This window comes from Nicotiana tomentosiformis, chromosome 6 (genome assembly GCF_000390325.3).
Source record: "Nicotiana tomentosiformis chromosome 6, ASM39032v3, whole genome shotgun sequence".
In the NCBI taxonomy this organism is placed as follows: Eukaryota; Viridiplantae; Streptophyta; class Magnoliopsida; order Solanales; family Solanaceae; genus Nicotiana; species Nicotiana tomentosiformis.
Window position 1 is genome coordinate 95,119,770 of NC_090817.1, and position 21,656 is coordinate 95,141,425.

At 37.9% G+C, this 21,656-nt stretch overlaps 1 long non-coding RNA gene across 3 annotated transcripts; it reads left to right on the plus strand.

Annotated features, from left to right (window-relative positions):
* Window positions 1-1,119: 1,119 nt before the first annotated feature.
* LOC104119914 (uncharacterized) lies at window positions 1,120-10,561 on the plus strand. Of its 3 annotated transcripts, none has more exons than XR_011408744.1 (2): window positions 1,120-4,166; window positions 10,348-10,561. It is a non-coding gene; the product is annotated as an uncharacterized lncRNA (long non-coding RNA). The 3 variants fall into 3 exon arrangements; XR_691557.4 differs by lacking the exon at window positions 10,348-10,561 and adding an exon at window positions 6,352-6,645; XR_691561.4 differs by lacking the exon at window positions 10,348-10,561 and adding an exon at window positions 4,774-5,095.
* The last annotated feature ends 11,095 nt before the right edge of the window (window positions 10,562-21,656 follow it).

Sequence of the window (21,656 nt, forward strand, 5' to 3'; positions counted from 1 at the left end):
TCGTTTCTGCTGTTAATCATAAATAAATTTTTATGTTTTATGCCATTTTTCCAATTTTTATTTGTTGATGTTTAGTTTTGGTTTGTGTTGTTCACTCTTTCACTTTGTAAAATTTCTGTTACTTCTGATTGTCTTTGAATTACATGAATCAAATTAACATTTTAGAGTGTATTTGAATAGACATGAACCAAAATAGAATAGAGATGCCAATTGAGTGTAAATTTTAGAAAATTTTCAGTGCTGAATTGATCTGCTTTTTGTATTTGTTAGAAGAGTTTAAGTTATATACGCCACTTACACCGTCAGAACATCAGTATCACCTGCGGCAATTAATAATTTTTCGATAGCTTCTACCCCAGCAGGGTGATGTGACTTACATTTGATAACAACATACTTCAAGAGCTAATAGTCAAATTGATAACTGTGGTGTCGGAATTTATTTGCGTGCACCTTAATTAATTCGTACTAAGTAATTTTGCTTACCAAAGCTTGAACAGAGAGTAAATAACTTATTAGTTTTTTTTTGTGCCTTGTTAAAATTTCAACCTAAAATTTTATGATTTTTAACCCATTTTATTGACAACTAGCTACACACTTAAATGTCATTTTGATAAACTTGAACACAAGTTTTTCCCTCTAGGCTTTAACTTCTTTTCTATCCCATATTTGCTTGAAAATTTTAGTTTTAACATTTTTCAATACACTTGTACTTCATACAAATACCACAACAACGACGACGACCTAGTGAAATTCCACTAGTGGGGTATGGGAGGGTAGTATGTACGCAGACCTTACCCCTACCCCGAGGGAGTAGAGAGACTGTTTCCGAAAGACTCTCGGTTCAAGAAGACGAAAAAAGATAATATTAGTAACACTAATAGAAACCATAGGAAAAATAGTATCATGTAAATGAGAAAGTAAATGCAAAGCAAACGTGATAAAAGGTACATAGACGCGACACTATGAAAAATAAAACAGTAGTAAGACATAACATTGTCACTAGCTGACATCAGCAAAAATCCTATCATACTAGCCCCATAAAGGTACAAAGTAAGGTATACTCAACTACCTCCTAATCTACCATCCTAATACTCAACCTCCACATTTTCCTACTACTCGGAAATGTGAAACCTATCAACTCTCCCCAATTACAAATACGAATTCTATAAGTCGATATCTTTTCATTATAGTATTCCTAAAAACTGTATATCCATTGGCATTGACATATATGCCCTTTGATTCCGCCTCCCCAAAAAGTTTTGCCCTATTTACACAGACGCTTCAACCAGAAATTAGCTTTGAGCATAGCCTTAGAAAAGAAAGAAGAATGAGGCATCAGAGAGATTGGGATTTTCTGTAAAAGGGTAGTTGCCCCTCTCTGTTATGCCTGTGATTTCTCCATTAAAAATCAACAGCCCTTTCAATTAAAATAAAATAAAAAAAATCATCCAAACAGACCCCTAATATATTCCTCTTTCTCTTCCTCCTCTCTTTGTGCTGCTGAATACTGATGTATATAAAGGGACTGTGATGATTGCTTTTCCTTTCTGGGCTATGTTCAATTCATGACATTGAGAAAATATCCGACCCGTATCTTGGCGGGGCGACCCGATAAGGCTTTTGTATAGCAAACTGGTGTCTGCAGCCATGGCGGCGTCGCCTTCTCTTTTGCTTTGATAAAAAAAAACAGCAAATCTGAGCCCTCACAAAAGGCCCTTGTAATAGCATGTTTGGCCGTGCTTCTAAAATCAACTTATTTTGTAATAGCTTGTTTGGTCGTGCTTCTAAAATCAACTTATTAGATTTAAGAAACTAACCCTTATTTTTTGAGACCTCACAAGTCTGCAATTATGAAAAGGGAAAAGGTTAGCCCAGAAGAATTAAAGAAATGAGGCAAAAACAGTGAGTTTGGGATTTTCTTTGAAAGGGTGGTTGCCCCTCTGTTTCACCATTGATTTTCCTCCGTTATTTAAAAAAAAAAAGAGAACCAACAGCCCTTGTTTATGTCTTTATGACAAAAAGCAGAAGCAATAGGGATAAGGCTGCATATTCACTATTCTCCCCGAACCCACTTGTGTTATTATACTGTATTTGTTGTTGTTGTTGTTGTTGCTGCATACTGACATCTCTGTGTGTTCTTTTATAGTATTGATGGAAGGTACATAAAGTGGCAGTGATGATGTTTCTATATCTTGGCTAACCGATTTGGGCATTGAGATGACCCGACCTGTATCTTGGCGTGGCAGCACGGTATGTCCTGTGATTGAGATCTCTCACATGCAACCGGTGTTTTTGCAGCCATGGCGTGGCTGGCTTCTCTTTTGCCTTATCATAGCACACATCTGAGCTCCATTTGCTTGAAAGTACAGAAAACAGAATCTTTTCCATTTGAGTATGATTGACTGCTTGAAAGAGGCGATGATGATTTTTTGTCAATCTTCTATTCCCTTCTGAGCTTGTCCGTTGGGCATTTGAGTGGATTCGACTCGTATCTTGGCAGGGCATGCCCCCAGATTTCTGGTGTTTTTTTGCAGCCATGGCGTCGTGGGATCTCCTTTTGCTTGAGTTATAACACAGATCTGAGCCTCAAAACCGTAATAGGATCTACCCAGTTGGACCGAAGCAGGGGTGATTTGCACAAATAGGATGCTTTGAGGCCACTATTTATATTTTGTTGCGTAAGTATTTCTGCATGCAGAGAGCTGTGGGGGTGTTTCAATGGGTGGTTTTGCCCCTCTCTGTCATTCTGCACTGCCAATGATCACTCAAATGAAAAACTTTTCCAATTACAAAACCACCCTTTTGGTGAAAATACATATGACCTTGCTAGTTTCCTTTTCTTGTTATTCCCTCGGTTTCATTTTATGTGCAGTGAGGCTATGAAGATTTTGTTCTTCTTTGCAATAAGAATCAGATATCTTTCTATTACAACAACAGCAACATACCAATAAAATCCTACAATTGTAGTCTGGGTAGTGTGTACGCAGACCTTATCCCTAACCTTGTGAAGATAGAGATGTTGTTTCCGATAGAGTTATAAAAAATCAGAATTTGAGATTATCCGGACCATATCTTGGCGGGGCATGCCCCCAGATTTCTGGTGGTTTATGCAGCCATGGCGTCTTCGGATAGCTTTCTGCATCTGTCGAGTTGAAGTGTCCCGATGACTTTTCATGACAAGTTTGAGGGGCTATCTATGTATTCTGCCTATCTGAAATAACTATACAATACAATACAATGGTAGCAACCATCCAAACAAGCTGTTATTAGTCTATTTGGTTTAGAGACGAGTTATGCCAGTGGTGGTGAGCATGATTGACGGCTTGAAAGTGGTGATGATGATTTTGTAAATATTTCATTCCCTTCTGAGCTTATTAATCAGGCATTTGAGATTATCTGACCCGTATTTTGGCGGGGCATGCTTTAGGTTTCCCTTGGTGGTATTTGCAGCCCTCGTGTCGTCGGACTCTTTTTGCTTGAGTTATAACACAGATCTGAGCCTCAAAAAGGAAGCACAAAAATGGTGATAATCTCGTTAGTTTAAGTCTAAGGCTGTGGTGAAAGCAGAGAGCTGTGGGGAGTTTCTATGGGTGGTTTTGCCCCTGTCTTTTTCTGCTGCCGATGATCTCTCAAATGAAAAATTCTCCAGTTGCAAAACCACCCTTTTGGTGAAATTTCAGTTGACCTCCCTCTTTTCCTTTTCTAGTAACTCCCTCCGCTTTATTTTATGTGCAATGAAGCTATGAAGATCTTGTTCTTCTGTGGATGATGAATCAGATGTATCTTTCTAATGAGCTGAAAAAATCTGTATCTTGGCGTGGCAGCTCAGATGGGTGTTTGAGATATTTGGAAAAATTCCATTTTTTTGGTTTTTCTTCTGTATCTCACAAGACTACATTGCCTTGATTTTGTTAAAAGAATGAGCTTTTAGACTCGGAAAATGAAGGAGTTCCTAAGGGTGGTTGGTCTGTTTCTCTTTGAGTTGATACGTATCTTGGCTTCAAGACTGAATCTAGACTGTAAAAAGACTGAACAATATTTTTGAGCTAATTCCTGGCTTGGCAGTTGGCACTTGGAAGGTCTAGCACTGTACTTTTTACAGTTTTACTTGAGATGTAAAACTGTAAAGTTGCAGGTATTCAGCATTCTTGAAGACACAGTTTCAGGTATTACATACTCTTTGCTATTAGGATGAAATGTTTGAATGAAGCGCGAATCTAGATTCTTATATGCCTTTTTCCCATGTTCTTGTTTGCAAACTGCTTTTGGATTTCTTTGCTAAAATCACTGTACACTTTAGCTGCAACTGGACTAGAAGCTTAAAACAAAGAAGAGATCTAGAGCGAGAGATTGGGAATAACTAGTATTTTGTTTCTTTTGTATGAAAAAGCTTTTAATTTTCAGAAAGCTCTCGCTCTATTATTTGTTTTATTTGTATTGCAAGGTCAAAGAGAAAATTTGCAAGAAGCTTTGTTGTTGCTCTGAATTAATTAATTGATGAAGCATCCTGATGTATACAGGGAAGTAATTAAAGCATGTGTGTTCCTCCTGTTAAAATAAAAAAAATAAAAAAGCATGTGTCTGTTCCTTTTTCGCGTTAAAAGTGGTCATCTTTGTGTATGTGCATGGTCGAGTGGGTCTTAGATTTTGATCTCTGAAGAGCTGCATCTTTGATTAATTGAGACCATCCACATGCAACTAATTCTCTCTGAGGGCTAATTAATGGCTTACGACATTGTTTCATGATGTCTAATCATTTTCTTGATCCTGCAGGACTAGTTACAGGAAGTGAAAACTATGAAGAAAAACTGAATTTAAGTAGAGTGAGGTTCCTATTCAATTGACAAAGTTGGATTTTTTTGCAAGCTATAACTCAACCAAACATCAGAAATAATACTTTTTCAAAGTGCATATTTTCTAGCACGGTAGCAATGGAGAAATAAGGTGACTGATAGAAGTTTGCTGAACCAAAAGCACAAACGTTATAGGATCGTTTTCTGCTGTTATGTGGAAACTTGTTATCTCTGTAGAAATGGTTGACACAGGGCCAACGCAAATATGAGATTATCGTCTATACTAGTTCTAGTTCTTGCTCCTTTTTAACGCTCAAAAACCTCATGAGTTTAATACTTAACATATAAGCCTGTCAAATGACATCGAAATCATTACCAAAAGAAGTAGAATAGATCAAAAAAGTGGAGAAGTAGAATCATTTTTGGAGAAACAGAAAAAAATAGATTCTCTCTAAAAGCATTTTTTATAATAGCATTTTTGATAAAAATACACTTAGAAGCAATTTTTAAAAGCTTGGCTAAATACTAAGGACCTGTTTGGCTATAGATTTTGCCAAATTGTTTTTGGCAAATATATGTTTGTTCATAATTTTTTTTTTCATATTTTGGCAAATTTCCGGCCCAAAATATTATTGTTATATTTTTTTCAAGTTGTTCCAAACTTTTGTTTTTTATAAAAGAGCCCACCATTTATTATTTTGTAACGATGTTGCTTCGTCTTTTCAGTCATCTGATAGTGTATTATGTAGTTCATTATAAAAATGATAATTTTGTACCAAATTTATTTATGTTTAGGATTACAATTTGTGATAATGATAATGAATAGATGAAGGTACTGTTGGGTATTTGTGATAGTTTTTAGAACTTGTGGGTCGTGTTTCATATTTTTCAAAAAAAAAAAGTGAAATATATTTTGAAAACTGATGTCCAAATACATTTTCATCTTAAAATCAAAAATTTTTCAAATCAGATTTTTCAAAACAAATTTGGGAATATTTGGCCAAACGTTAACTAATTGTTGCTCATAAGTGCTTTTCAAATTAACTAGTTTTTATGTAACTCGCGTCATGTTAGTATTAATATTATATACAACGAGAATAAATTAAGTATAATGGCAATTAACATCCAAATATATTCAACATGCAGTTGACATAAAAAATAGTGAGTGTAATTACTTAGATGTAATAGGTGAATTTAAATATGTTGGACATCTTACCTAATATCTCTCTATAGACTGTGTTCTTGGTGTATGTCCTTTTCCATCTTACTTTGTGATGACCAAAACTCTTGTTTTTGACATCAATATACCTCTTGAAAGTACAACTTATAGTTACCCATGTGAAACAATATGTTGCAGCAACTACATGCTTATGTTGAGGATTGTTTGACCATGTGCTTTATTTATTGTCATTGAAAAATATGAACATACTGATAATTATTTTTTGATGAATTTAAAAGATCGTCCTTTATTTTTTGGAGGCGAAAATTGTATTCTTGGGATAAATAAATGCTTGGAAGTATTTTGGCTAATCATTATATCATTCTTGTATCATTGCAGGAGCCATTTGATGGATCCAAATTCCTTAGTAACATAATTGATCCATTTTCCTTTAATGCCAACCTGTATTCCAAAAAAATTATTTGTAGGTAATCATGCATGTGTGAAAAAGAAATATAGTTATAGAAAATAGACGAAGGATCATTCTATTTGTAATTAATATTCAGAAGTTCATGTCTTTGGTTTATTATTTTTTTCATTGTTTCATAAGATATTGTATTATGTCATATTGTATTGTATTGTATTTATGAATACAACGTTTGAATTAATTGTATTATTTGTTGAGAGTTATAATATATTCAAGTTTAATTTGACTTAAAAATATCGGCAAGTTTGATAAAATACCCTTAATTACTATAACTATTGATTTTAATAATAATTACTAATAAAATAATTTAAGACAACTTATTTGTCCTTATTGATCACCAGCTATGCTTGTACATGTATTAAGTTAATAAATTCATGCAATTCTTAATGAAATTAAACAATAATAAGATAATAACAAAAATAACTTATTTTTCTTGTTGAGTATTTCATGGCACCACTTTTCTTGAATGAAAATTTCCGCCCTGATGTTTTATCAGTTTTTAGTATTTTAAAATTTAATTACAGAATCAGCTGCTAATAAATACAGTCATGTATTGTCTTAGAAATGTGCTTTTGAAATAATATATGAAGTTTCATTTTCTTCTATCTTTTCCTGGCATTTGTCTTTCATTTATTTAAATTGTTGTTATTGAGTTCTTTATCTTCATCATATTACAGGCTTGTTCTTATTTTTATTAGGTTGTTTTACTTCTAATATATAATTGTATTTTAATAAAATAAGTGAATTTAGTAACACTCAAGCCGAACTTGAAATAAGTTGTTTAACGTTATTTTATTTACCATGTAGTACTTTCTATTTTTTACTTGAGTCTTTATCGTGTATTTTCATTTATGGAGCCTTCCCTAAGCTTCCTGCTTCTGCTATTCATGCTTTTACCAAACCTTGCATCAGATAACTTTAAGGAAGAACTCGTTAATTGTGATAACCCAAAATATAATCTTTAAATTTAATAATTAATTTTGTATTCTAAGACCTCAAAAAGTACTATTTATCATTTCTCGACTTGCGTGCGCAATCCGTAAAATTTTTCGGAAAGTTTTCAGGTGAAAAATGAATTAAAATGTGAATTAGAGCTTTAAAACTTAACTGAGTTGACTTTAGTCAATATTTTTAACAAACGGACTCGGATCAATATTTTGACAGTTCCGGTAGGTCCGTATCGTGATTTGGGACTTACGTGTATACCCGGAATCAAATTCCGAGGTCCTTAACCCGAGATATGGAATTTTGATGAAAAATTAAAAGTTTAAGTTCAAATAGTGACCGGATGTCAAATTATGTGCAAACGACCCCGGAAAAGAATTTTGATAATTCCAACAGCTCCGTATGGTGATTTTGGACTTAGAAGCATGATCGGAATTTTATTTGAAAGTCCGTAGTGGAATTAGGCTTGAAATGCCAAAAGTTGAATTTTTGGAAAGTTTGACCGGGGGTTGACTTTTTGATATCGAGGTCGGAATCCGATTCTGAAAATTGGAATAGATCTGGTATGTTATTTATGACTTGTGTGCAAAATTTGAAGTCATTCCGAATTGATTTAATGTATTTCGGCAGAAGATATAGAATTTGAAAGTTCAAAGTTCATAGATTTTGATTTGAGGTGCGATTCGTCGTTTTGATGTGGTTTGAAGCCTCGTCTAAGTTCGTATTATATTTTGAGACATGTTGAAATAATTGGTTAAGGTCCCGAGGGTCTCGGGTGGATTTCAGAAGGTAAACGGAATGAATTTCCGATAAAGAGGGTTGCTGGAAATTTGCAAAAATTTCGCCAGAAATTTGCAGAAAGTTCGCCAGAAATTTCTAGTGCGTGGATCCAACTTTGAAAGCTTATATATCGTAATTCCTAAGGAATCGGAAAATCGTCAAAACATAAAAGTTGTAGTCGTTTGATTCTAGTTTCCAAAAAGTTAAACCATTCATTATTTGGACATTTGTACAGAAAGTTATGATAGATTGAATGAAGGCTGGTAGAACAGTTTCGCCAGAAATTCTGATGCGTAGAGCCGACTTTGGAAACTTATAACTCGCAATTCAAAAGTAATCGGAAAAGTTTCAAAACATTAAAGTTGTAGTCGTTTGCTTCTAGTTTCCAGAAAGTTAAATCATTCATCATTTGGACATTTGTACATTAAGTTATGATCGATTGAAGGAAGGCTGGTAGAGCAGTTTCTGGTGGACTTTTAGTGACGGAAAATGGACTTTTAGTGACGGATGAGAAGAAACTTAAGGACCAAAAATGGTCATTTTCTTCATTTTATTTTGGATTTTTGGAGCACGGTTCTTGGGCGATTTTTGGGCAATTTTCACGGAAAAACATTGGGGCAAGTGTTCCTTATCCTATATTGTTTATATTTCATGATTCCATACTCATTTACATCATGAATCCGTGAATTTATGGAAGAACAATCAAGATTTTTGCAAAATCTTCCAAAAATGAAAATTTAAGATTTGGAGGTCGAGTTGTTATCGGAATTTGATAAAATTGGTATGGGTGGACTCTTAATTGAATGGGTTGTCGGATTTTGTAAGTTTCGTCGGATTCCAAGATGTGGGCCCTACAGGCAAATTTTGAGCTAATTTTGAATTTTATTGAAAAATGTAATATTTTCATATGAAATTGATTACTATAATTTTTGTTGACTGTATCGGAAAATCAAGGAAAAAGTATAATACTTGGTTAAATTTGAGCAAGTCGAGGTAAGTGACTTGTCTAACCTTGTGTGGGAGAAATTCCCCTAGGATTGATAATTGTAATGTGTGGAAAGTCGTGTACACGAGGTGACGAGTGTGTACACAGGCTAAATGTGAAAGATTATATTTTAAATTGTGTAGATCACTGTTGCGCATTAATTAAATTATTTTATTTTGTTATATTATTCATTATTGATTTAATGTTTATATTTTTAAATTTGCTTAACTTTTTTCTGCTAATTATTTTATCTGTTTAGTTGGAACTTAGTTTCTTTTATTCTGTGCATTATTTGAAGGTTGATTTTCTTTAAATTAAATATAATTAATATGAAGTATTTGACATTTTTAAACTTGATATTGAAGCAACGTATTAAAGATTTTGAAATATTATTTTCCTTAATTATTTACTCCTAAATATTTTTGTAAGATTTTCGTACTCATTGTGATGGAGCAGTGAACTCTTTATTGTGGAAAAATATTATTGTTGAATTATTCTGACATGAGCCATGAGCTCTTTATTGTGGAAAAATATTATTGATGATTTATTTTGGCATGATCCGTGAGCTCTTTATTGTGAAAAAATATTGTTGTTGAATTATTTTGGCAAGTTAAATTATTTGAGCACTTGAGGTGCAAATTGTGATATATTATGATATTGATACGCATGCGGTGAGATAAGGGTGGCTTGATGCGCGTGGCTAGTAGGGGGAACTGCTAGAAGTCATGCGGTGTGATAAGGATGGCTAAAACGCGGGATGCTATTTTGGAAAAAATATTTTCTTTCAAATAAATTGTTAAGGCTCCCGCGGTGAGATAAGGAAATGAGATATTGTGAATTTGTTTTTGATTTGGGACTAAGAGGCAGTACCTCGGGAGTGCCCTTATTGATATTGATTTATGGCCGCAGTTGCCTTTGATTATTGTTGTGATTTTCTTAAAGTTGAAAATAATTCTGTTTTGTTTCCACGAGGTATTTATTTGCCATTATTTGATGTAATTAAATGTGACATACTACTTGATTCATTTCCATTGTCATTTTATCTTATAATATTGTTTAAATATTTTACCATGCCATTATTTATTCTCCATTATGGTCTGACCTGATCTCGTCACTACTCTACCGAGGTTAGGTTTGGCACTTACTAGGTACCGCTGTGGTGTACTCATACTACGCTTTTGCACATCTTTTTGTGCAGATCCAGGTACATCTTATCAGACCACGCATTAGTAAACTAGTTGTACGAGGAGACTTCGAGGTATATCTACCAGCGTCCGCAGACTCCGGAGTCCCCTTCTATCTTACTATGTTGTCTTCCTTATTTGCTTTAGACTCTGATGTATAGAGACATAGAGAATAAATTCTTAGAAGCTTGTGACTTATTTCTACCGGGGTTTTGGGAGTTGAAATTATTTGAATTATAGTTTATTTATTTAAGATATTTATTATTATTTTGCATTGATAGGCTTACCTAGTCTTAGAGACTAGGTGCCATCACGACATCCTACGGAGGGAATTTGGGGTCGTGACAAGTTGGTATCAGAGCTCTAGGTTCATAGGTGTCATGAGTCACAAGCAGGTTTAGTAGAGTCTTGCGGATCGGTACAGAGACGTCTGTACTTATCTTCGAGAGGCTATGGAACTGTTAGGAAATATTCACATCTTTGACTCCTTATCATGCGACATTAATTTAGCTTGAAATATATATCTTATATATCTTTGTATCCACTCGTGTATGACCTTGCGCACTCGGTATTAGTTGTGCGTCGACGGTTCGTGATGCCGCAGATGGACTTTGAGGGAGCCAGAGTTGCTCAAACATTGCCTCAATGTGTAGTTCCGACTGAAGATGCGGGCGTATTGAGAGATCACCTAGTGAATCATGTGGGGGTGCAACAGACGTTAGCGTCTGGTTGATTTATACAAGTTGTGAAGGTTATTATTGTGGATCATCGGACATTGTGACCTATGACTTCGCGCCGAGTAGGGGGAGTCTACTACCAATGAGTGGATTGCGGGGTCATATATTATATCAGTTTTGGCCTGAAATATATATATATATATATATATATATATATATATATATATATATATATATATATATATATATGTGGTATTGAAAGGTTCCCTAAAATTTACACATGTTTAAGATCTGAGATTTTGTAGAGGATAAGGTTGGGACTTGCGGTATGTCCGCCTCCTTAATAATCCTATACTTCAATACCAAAGGAGTTATAGAAACAACTCTAAATTTGTAGAAGGTCTACTCAGCGTGGACGTCACTGTTGCGGATTTTGGGGTACTTCGGAGGAAGTACACTTGTTGACGAGAGTCTGGACTATGTGGTTCGTGATAAGATTTTTTTGTATGGAGCTCTACTTTTGTGATCGTTGTGTATAAATAGGGGTAAGGGTTACCCCAAAGAAGAATCGAAGAGTATGTTAAGAAATTGATCAGCTCAACAGTGTTGAGTCAGCATAACAAAAGAAGAAATTTGCCTTGGGAGAGATAATTCTCCACTAGTGTTCGTGGCAAGCCTATGAAGAGGGCAGACCAGCCAATGCAATACCGCCCACTTGGCTCAGTTCTCAAAAAATACTTTTGAAAGAGTTTGTTTCCCGGACTCTCCGTAATGCGTGGCGCATATGGTTTGAACGGTTGTGTCAGGTCACCATTGACGGTGTCAGAATATGCCATCAAGTTCAATAAGTTAGCCCGTCATACTCCTACTTTGCTTCCTACAGCCAAAGGGCGAGTCCACAGACTCATTAAAGGACTCAATTATGACCGTAAAATTTTGTACGACTCGGGAGCTACAAGCTGATACTTCATTTCTGCTAGTTGTACAAATTACCAAGATATTAGAATGTGTTCGGGGTGTGAAAAAAGGAAACTAAGGAGACCAAGACGTCTCGAGGTTCTGGGAGATTCAGTGGATTCTACTCTGCAAGTATAAATCATTATGGCGGGGGCTCGGGCAGTTGGCCAGCCCAGTCCGCACATCGGATTACTCGGGATGCTCCAGTAAGTTCTTTTAATGCACCACCGACATGAGTTCCTACAATGGTTATTCCAATTATCTGGCACAGACTCAATATGAGCAGCCTAACCCGCAAATGAGTTGTTATTAATACGGTGATACTAGGCACATCATGAGAAAATTGTCCCAGACTTGGGAGAGACTTATTACATTTATGGACTTCCTTTTTACATTTTAATTTTTTTTAGTGAGATGTAGTGCACCTTTTACTCATATTTCAGGGTCCATTTTGATCAAAAACTCGAGTGTAGAGACTAAGTTAAAATCCTCAATTCCCCCATGAATAAGGTAAATAAAACAGAAAAGTCCATAAGCTTTTTTTCTTCTCCTAGTGACTCACTTCAGAAGAAAGAAAAAGAAACACTACAAGAAGTATCTGATACAGCTCTCAGGGTAGAAAAAGGGAGTGGAGAGATGGAAAGATGCGAAAAAAAAGAAAGAAAAAAAACAGAAGGGAGAGAATTATGCTATAGAGAGTTTAGGATTTCTGAATTTGGAATTGCCAGAGGTAAAAAGGAAGCTTAATCATGGATATATTGCTAGCCTCTGCAGTGAGTTCCTCACCAATATACTACATCCACCTCGTTGCAAGGGATTATGGTTAATTTGGTCAAATGCCTTCTTTTCAAGAAAAATGATACCAAGAAATATCTGAGATAGTAGTCAACAGAGGCAGTTGATATAACAGGGAGTAGAGGGATCAAGATGATGCCCTTTGGGGCGGGGAGAAGAGTATATCCAGGCTATAGCTTGGTTATGCTCCATTTAGCGTACTTTGTGGCTACAGGAGGCAAACGGGTGTATGGGGTCGGTCAAAAACGGGTAATTCAAAAATGGATAATTATACGATCCGATCCATATTTAATACGGATAAAAAATAGGTTAACGGGCAGATGAATATCCATGGATTGATGCATATTATCACTTTTGGTAGAATTCCTAGTCTACCAAACGGGAGGAACCCCTAATTTGAGTTTTTACCAATATAAAAGTTAAACCTATTAGTTATCCATTTTTTATATATGAAATAATACAAAAGTTAAATTCATAATTGAAGCTTTTATTAATTATTTTAACATTTAAAATATTAATAATTTAAAAGATAGTCAAGTTACCGTTTATTCTTTACTAGTATATCATTTACCAACTTATAATTATTTAATACTTTTATTTTAAAGAAAAAATTTAATATAAATATCTAGTTACACCTAATATATATATATATATATATATATTGAATTTTTCATTAATTAACTTAAGTAACAAAATTATTTATTTGAAGATACAAATTATTTGTATGATGTTATTTATTAATTTATAATTATTTAATACATTTTAAGGGAAAATATTTATTTTAAATACATCTGAGTTACTTAATTTTTTATATGTATTATTTATATATATGTTTGTCATACAATAAAACTTATCTAGATGTTAATCTGATTTTTTTATTTTACTATATAATTATACTTGTTCAATCAAACATAATAGTGAAAATTAGTAAATTACGATGTAATTACATCATGGCAAATAAGCAGGTCGTTGTAATTACTATACTATATAATTATTAAGGTACGTAATTACTATCCTGTAATTATACTGACATATAATTATACATGGCTTTTCAAATCTATCTATACTATATTAAAAGCATGAAGGATCTTAACGAAATTATCACGACCCAAAACCTAACCCGTCGTGATGGCGCCTATCGTGGTACTAGGCAAGCCGACCTTTCCAAAACACTTTCAAAATTTAACAGAAATGAATTAAGACATTTAAAATAACGGAAGTTTTTCATAAAATGGGGTAAAACCAAATTAAAATATAAGTGCGGAAAAATAGCCCGACATCGGGTTGTCACTAAGTCACGAGCATCTAACAACCAATCTAGAAACAAAGTCCACTACAGTCGGTGCCAAATGCCAATACAAGAGAGAAAAGATAATAAGAAAGGAGAAACAAGGACTGCGAACGCTGGCAGCTACCTCGTAAGTCTCTGATAATCAGCCCGCACATGAACTCAGCGACCGCCAGAACCGTACACACCTTGATCTGCACACAAAGTGCAGGGTGTAGTATGAGTACAACCAACTCAGCAAGTAACAATAATAACTAAGGAACTGAAGATAGTCACGATCTACACAGTTATAGTTCACTTACAGTAATTCCAGCAAAGAATAGACATGCTTTCTAATCCAGAAGTTTAAGTCGAATCAATTTTGTACAGTTCATGTAATCAGGATATAGAATCTTTCAGAGAATTGCACAATAATGACAAATAGCAACTAAATGCAACAACAAATAAAAAGCAAGTACAATCTCTCAGGCAACAGTCACTCAACTTGTCACAACAGCTCAACCACTCAGCTCTCAGCCCTCAGCACTCACACTCAATGGGTACCCACGCTCACTGGAGATGTACAGACTTCGGAGGGGCTCCTACAGCCCAAGCGCCATAATCCGCACGGATAACTCACGTGCTGCACGTACAACTCACGTGCTATAATATCCTGCACGGATAACTCACGTGCCATAGTATCCTTACTTCACCGACAGGCCCTCGGCATTACTCATTCCTCAACCTCCCTAGTATCTTGGGCTCTCAGAAATCACAAAGATCGGCCCAAACAAAGATAACATAGTGAATCAACAAATATCAAGAAAGACTATGATGCACAAGTAAAATCATGACTGAGTACAAGACAACAATTAGCAAATAATTCAACAAGTACGCGATCTCTGTGGGTCCCAACAGTACTATCACATAGCATAAGCATGATTTTTAACCTGATTTACAGTAAAATTTTTTCAACACAAAGAGAGCATATAGCTAACAACAAGTTATTTAACTTTACAGTTTCACGGGAGAGACCAAGTCATAATCCCTTCGGTGCACATCTACACGCCCGTCACCTAGCATGTGCGTCACCTCCAAAATAATCACATGACACAAAAATTTGGGGTTTCATACCCTCAGGACTAGATTTATAACCGTTACTTACCTCAAAATGTGAAATTCTTTACTCTGCTATGCATTTGCCCCACAAATCGGCCTCCGGATGCCTCGAATCTAGTCACAATAATTTGTTTCAGCCAATAAAATTTATTGGAATTAATTCCATAAGAAAATACTAATTTTCCATAAAAATTCAAAATTTAGCTCAAAAATCGCCTGTGGGGCCTACGTTTCGGAGTCCAACAAAAGTTACAAAATTCGAAAGCCCATTCCACCACGAGTCTACCCATACTAATTTTACAAAAATCTGACCACAACTCAACCTCCAAATCATCAAATCTTATTTGCACATTTCTAAGTTCAATTCTCCGATTTACACCTCAAAAACATGTAATCTAGTCAGATTATTCGATGATAATTCAATATTATGGAGTAGAAATGATCACGAGGGACTTACCTCAAGTTTTCCTTGAAAATCTATCAAAAATCGCCTCTCCTCAAGCTCCAATTTGTCAAAAATGGCGAATGGGACGAAGTCCCATGCTTTATAATTCTGCCTAGACAGCCTTCGATCCTGCCTCGATCCTGGGCCTTCGATCGTTTTCCTCGATCCTGGGCCTCGATTCTAACCCTCGATCCTGGCCCTCAATCATGGCCCTCGACCCTGGCCTTCGATCCTGCCTTCGATCTTGGCCCTCGATCATGACCCTCGACCCTGCTTCGATCGTGGCTTCGATCCTGGGCTCGATCATGGCCCTCGACCCTGCCTTCGATCGTGGCTTCGATCCTGGGCTCTATCATGGCCCTATTCTGGGCACGATTCTGGGAGATTCTGGGCTCCAATTTGGGCTCGATTCTGGGAGAAGGAATTTGCAACAGAAGGAAATTACAACAACTATTTTAGTCCACTTTTTGATCCATTAACCATCCGAAACTCAGCCGAGGCCCTCGGGACCTCAACCAAATATACCAACAAATCCTAAAATATCATGCGAACTTAGTCGAATCTTCAAATCACATCCAACAACACTAAAAACACGAATCACACATAGATTCAAGCCTAATGAACTTTGAAACTTTCCATTTCTACAAACAACACCAAAACCTATCAAATCACGTCCGATTGACCTCAAATTTTGCACATAAGTCATAAATGATATAACAAACCTATTAAAATTTTCAGAATCAGATTTCGACCCCGATATCAAAAAGTCAACCCCCCGGTCAAACTTCCCAAAAATTCAACTTTCGGCATTTCAAGTCTAATTCCTCTACGGATCTCCAAAATATTTTTCGGACACGCTCCTAAGCCCAAATTTACCATACGGAGCTATTGGAATTATCAAAATTCAAATCCGAGGTCTTTTACACATAGGTCCACATCCGGTCAACTTTTCTAACTTAAAATTTCAATTATGAGACTAAGTGTCTCATTTCACTCTGAATTCCTTCCGGGCCCAAACCAATTACTCCGGCAAGTCATAAAATAATTGTAAGGCATAAATTGAGTAGTAAATGGGGGAACAGAGTTATAATAATCGAAACAACCGGCCGGGTCGTTATATTCTCCCCCTCTTAAACAAACGTTCGTCCTCGAATGGGTTTAGAATCATACCTGGAGTCTCAAATAGGTGTGAATATTTGCTCCGCATCTCCTGCTCAATTTCCCAAGTAGCTTCTCCGACTGGCTGGCCTCTTCACTGTACCTTCACTAATGCTATGTTCTTTGACCTCACCTTTCGAACCTGTCGGTCTAAAATAGCCACCAGCTCCACATCATAAGTCAAATTACCGTCCAGCTGTACTGTACTGAAATCCAGAATATGAGACGGATCCCCGACATACTTTCGGAGCATGGATACATAAAACACTGGAGGTACACCTGGTAGACTAGGTGGCAAAGCAAGTTCATAAGCCACATCTCCAATTTTCTTAAGTATCTCAAAAGGCCCAATATATCGAGGAATCAACTTGCCCTTCTTCCCGAACCTCAACACGCCATTCATGGGTGAAATCTTGAGCACCTTCTCCCCAACCATGTAAGTAACATCACGGACCTTCCTGTCGGCATAACTCTTCTATCTAGACTGCGCCGTGCGAAGCTGCTCCTGAATCACTTTAACCTTCTACAAAGCATCCTGAACTAAGTCAGTACCCAATAGCCTAGCCTCACCCGACTCAAACCAACCAACCGGAGAATGGCAGTTTCTCCCATACAAAGCCTCATACGGAGCCATCTGAATACTCGACTGGTAGCTGTTATTGTAAGCAAACTCCGCGAGTGGCAGAAATTGATCCTAAGAACACCCAAAATCAATGACACAAGCGCGTAGCATATCCTCTAATATCTAAATAGTGCGCTCGGACTGTCCATCCGTCTGAGGGTGAAATGTTGTACTCAACTGAACCTGGGTGCCCAATTCTCGCTGCATTGCTCTTCAAAACTGTGATGTAAACTGCGGGCCCCGATCTGAAATGATGGACACTGGCACACCATGTAGGCGAACAATCTCGCGAATATAAATCCCAGCCAACCGCTCCGAAGAATAATTAGTACCAACTGGAATAAAATGTGCAAATTTGGTCAACCGATCTACTATCACCCAAACTGCATCAAACTTTCTCAAAGTCCGTGGGAGCCCAACTACGAAGTCCATGGTAATACGCTCCCACTTCCACTCCGGAATTTCAAGTCTATGTAGTAATTTGCCCGGTCTTTGATGCTCGTACTTTACCTGTTGACAATTTAAACACCGAGCTAAAAATCCAACTATATCTTTCTTCATTCGCCTCCACCAATAGTGCTGCCTCAAATCTTGATACATCTTCGCGGCGCCTGGATGAATAGAGTATTGCGAACTGTGAGCTTCCTAGAGAATTAGCTCACGCAAACCATCTACATTAGGAACACATAGCCTGCCCTGAATCTGTAATACGCTGTCATCTCCAATAGTGACTACCTTGGCATTACCGTGATGAACCGTGTCCTTAAGGACAAGCAGATGTGGATCATCATACTGGTGCTCTTTGATGCGATCATATAAAGAATACCGAGAAACTACATAAGCCAAAACTCGATTCGACTCGGAAACATCCAATCTAACAAACTGGTTGGCCAAGTCCTGAACATCCAATGCTAAAGGCCTCTCTGCTACCGGTAAGTATGCTAAGCTGCCCAGACTCTCCGCCTTACGACTCAAGGCATCGGCCACTACATTGTCCTTTCCGGGATGATAGAGAATGGTGATATCATAATCCTTAAGCAATTCTAACCACCTTCGCTGCTATAAATTAAGATCCTTCTGTTTAAACAAATGTTGTAAACTCCGATGATCGGTATATACCTCACACTGGACACCGTACAAGTAATGCCGCTAAATTTTCAAGGCATGTACAATAGCTGCTAACTCAAGATCATGGACTGGATAATTCTTCTTATGCACCTTTAATTGTCTGGACGCATAGGCAATCACCCTACCATCTTGTATTAGAACTGCGCTGAGACCAATACGCGACGCGTCACAATATACAGTATAAGACTCTGAACCTGTAGGCAACACCAATACTGGAGCTATAGTCAAAGCTGTTTTGAGCTTCTGAAAGCTCTCTTCACACTCATCCGACCACTTGAACGGAGCACCTTTTTGGGTCAATTCGGTCATAGGCGATGTAATAGACGAGAAACCCTCCACGAAGCGACGATAATAACCGGCCAAGCCAAGAAAACTCCGAATCTCAATCACTAAAGATGGCATGGGCCAATTCTAAACTACCTCTATTTTCTTCAGATCTAGCTTAATTCCTTCATTGGACATTATATGTCCCAAGAATGCCACCGAACTAAGCCAGAACTCACACTTAGAGAGTTTGGCATAAAGTCTCTCATCTCTCAGCCTCTCTAATATAATACCCAAGTGTTGTACATGCTCATCCTGGCTACGTGAGTACACCAGAATATCATCAATAAATACTACGACAAATAAATCAAGATATGGCTGGAATACACTATTTATCAAATGCATAAATGCTGCTGAGGCATTGGTCAGCCCAAAAGACATCACAAGAATTTTGTAGTGGCCATAACGAGTTCTGAATGCCGTCTTTAGAATATCCGAATCCCGAATTTTTAACTGGTGATACCTCGATCTCAAATCAATTTTGGAGAACACCTTCGCTCCATGAAGCTGGTCAAATAAGTCATCAATACACGGCAAAGGATATTTATTCTTGATTGTAACTTTGTTCAACTGCCTATAATCAATGCACATCCACATAGTACCATCTTATTTCTTCACAAACAAAACCGGTGCACCCCAAGGTGACACACTAGGCCTAATAAACCCCCTTTTAAGGAGTTTCCGAAGTTGGTCTTTCAATTCTTTTAACTCAGTTGGTGCCATACGATACAGAGGAATAGAAATGGTCTGAGTGCCCTGCACCAAGTCAATACCAAAATCAATATCCCTGTCGGGTGGCATACCCGACAAGTCTGCAGGAAATACTTTCGAAAAGTCTCGCACAATTGGTACTGAATCATTAATAGGAATATCAACATCAACATCTCTCACAAAGGCCAAATATGACAAACATCCCTTTCCAACCATACGTTGGGCCTTCAAATAAGAAATTACCCTGCTAGGAACAAAATCTAGAAAACCTCTCCATTCAACCTTTGGCAACCCCGACATTGTCAACATCACGGTTTTTGCGTTACAGTCCAGAATAGCATGGCATGGAGACAGCCAATCCATACCCAGGATTACATCGAAATCAACCATACCGAGTAATAAGAGATCAACTCTAGTTTCCAGTTCCCCAATAGTTACCACACACGATCGATACACACGGTCCACAGTAATAATATCACCCACCGGTATAGATACACAAACAGGTGAAACTAAGGACTCATAGGGCATATCCAGATAATGAGCAAAATGCGATGATACATATGAATAAGTGGAACCAGGGTCAAATAATATAGAAGCTTCCCTGTGGCACACTGAAACAATACCTGTGATCACTGCATCTGAAGCAACAACATCTGGCCTGGAAGGAAAAGCATAGAATCGGGCATGACCGCCACCTGACCGGCCTCCCCCTCTTGGGTGACACCTAGCTGCCTGACCCCCACCCCGAGCTAGCTGGGCGGGTGGTGTAACTGTTGGTGCTGGTGCCATTGGTCGAGAACTCTACTGTGGAGCCCCACTCAACAACCTAGGACAATCTCTCTTGAAATTACCCAATTCTCCGCACTTGAAACAACCCCTCATCTGATGGAACTGCTGCTCCTGATAACCTAAAGAATTACTTGTATAAGCCTGAGCAGACAAGGCATGATGAGAACTCTGTGCTGGTAGTGCACTGAATGAAGACTGGCCTGAGTGAGCACTGTAAGAACCGTGGCTAGCTGATGTACCACGATGAGCTAGACGGCCCGTCTGAGCGTGTCTGTAAGAATGACCCACAGTGCGGTAAAACTGACCCTCTGAATGAACACCGCTAAAATCACCCGAACCACAAGGCCTCTTAGCCTCCCTCTCAGCCCGTTCCTGGCTGCAAACTATCTCAATATGACGAGCAATGTCGACAACCTCATCGAAAGTAGCACCAGACACCCTCTCTCTAGTCATTAGTAATCGTAGCTGAAAAGTGAGGCCATCTATGAACCTCCCGATCCTTTCTCTGTCTGTGGGAATCAACCAGATAGCATGACTAGCCAATTCTGAAAATCTCATCTCATACTATGTCACGGACATATCACCCTAACGAAGCTGCTCGAACTGCCTGCGCAGCTCCTCTCTGCGGGACTGAGGCACGAACTTCTCCAGAAATAGACCAGAGAACTGCTGCCAGGTAAGGGGTGTTGCGCCGACTGGCCTACACCTCTCGTAATGCCTCCCACCTCTGAAGGCATCCCCAGAAAACTGAAAAGTAGTGAACGAGACCCCACTGGTCTCTAGAATACCCGTTGTCCGAAGCATCTGTTGACACTTATCCAGAAAACCCTGAGCATAATATGACTCAGTACCGCTGAATGGTGGAGGTCGAAGCCTCTCAAATCTCTCAAGTCTCCTCTGCTCATCGTCTACCATAACAGGAACTACTGGGGCCTGAGCAGCTGCAGTTGACTGGGCTGGTAGTGCCCCCGATATCTGAAGTCCATGTACTTCCCAGTCTAGAGTACGGACAATAAGGGTATGAGTACCTCCCCCGGCCTGAGAAGTGGCAGGTGCGGCCTAAGCCAAAACCACCTAAGCAAGACCAGTACAAACTGTCAATATATGGGCCAGAACCTCCTGAAGGCCTGAAATCACAATAGGTGTAGCTGGTGCCTGAGCTGGTCCCGCCGGCTCAACTGTATCCGGAATCTGTTCCTGAGTTGGAGCAACTAGTGGTACTACAGGTGCTGCTCCAACTGCTGCACGATCTATACCTCGACCTCTACCTCAGCCCCGGCCTCTACCACGGCCCCCGCCTCTCGCGACCCTAACTGGTGGCACCGGTGGCT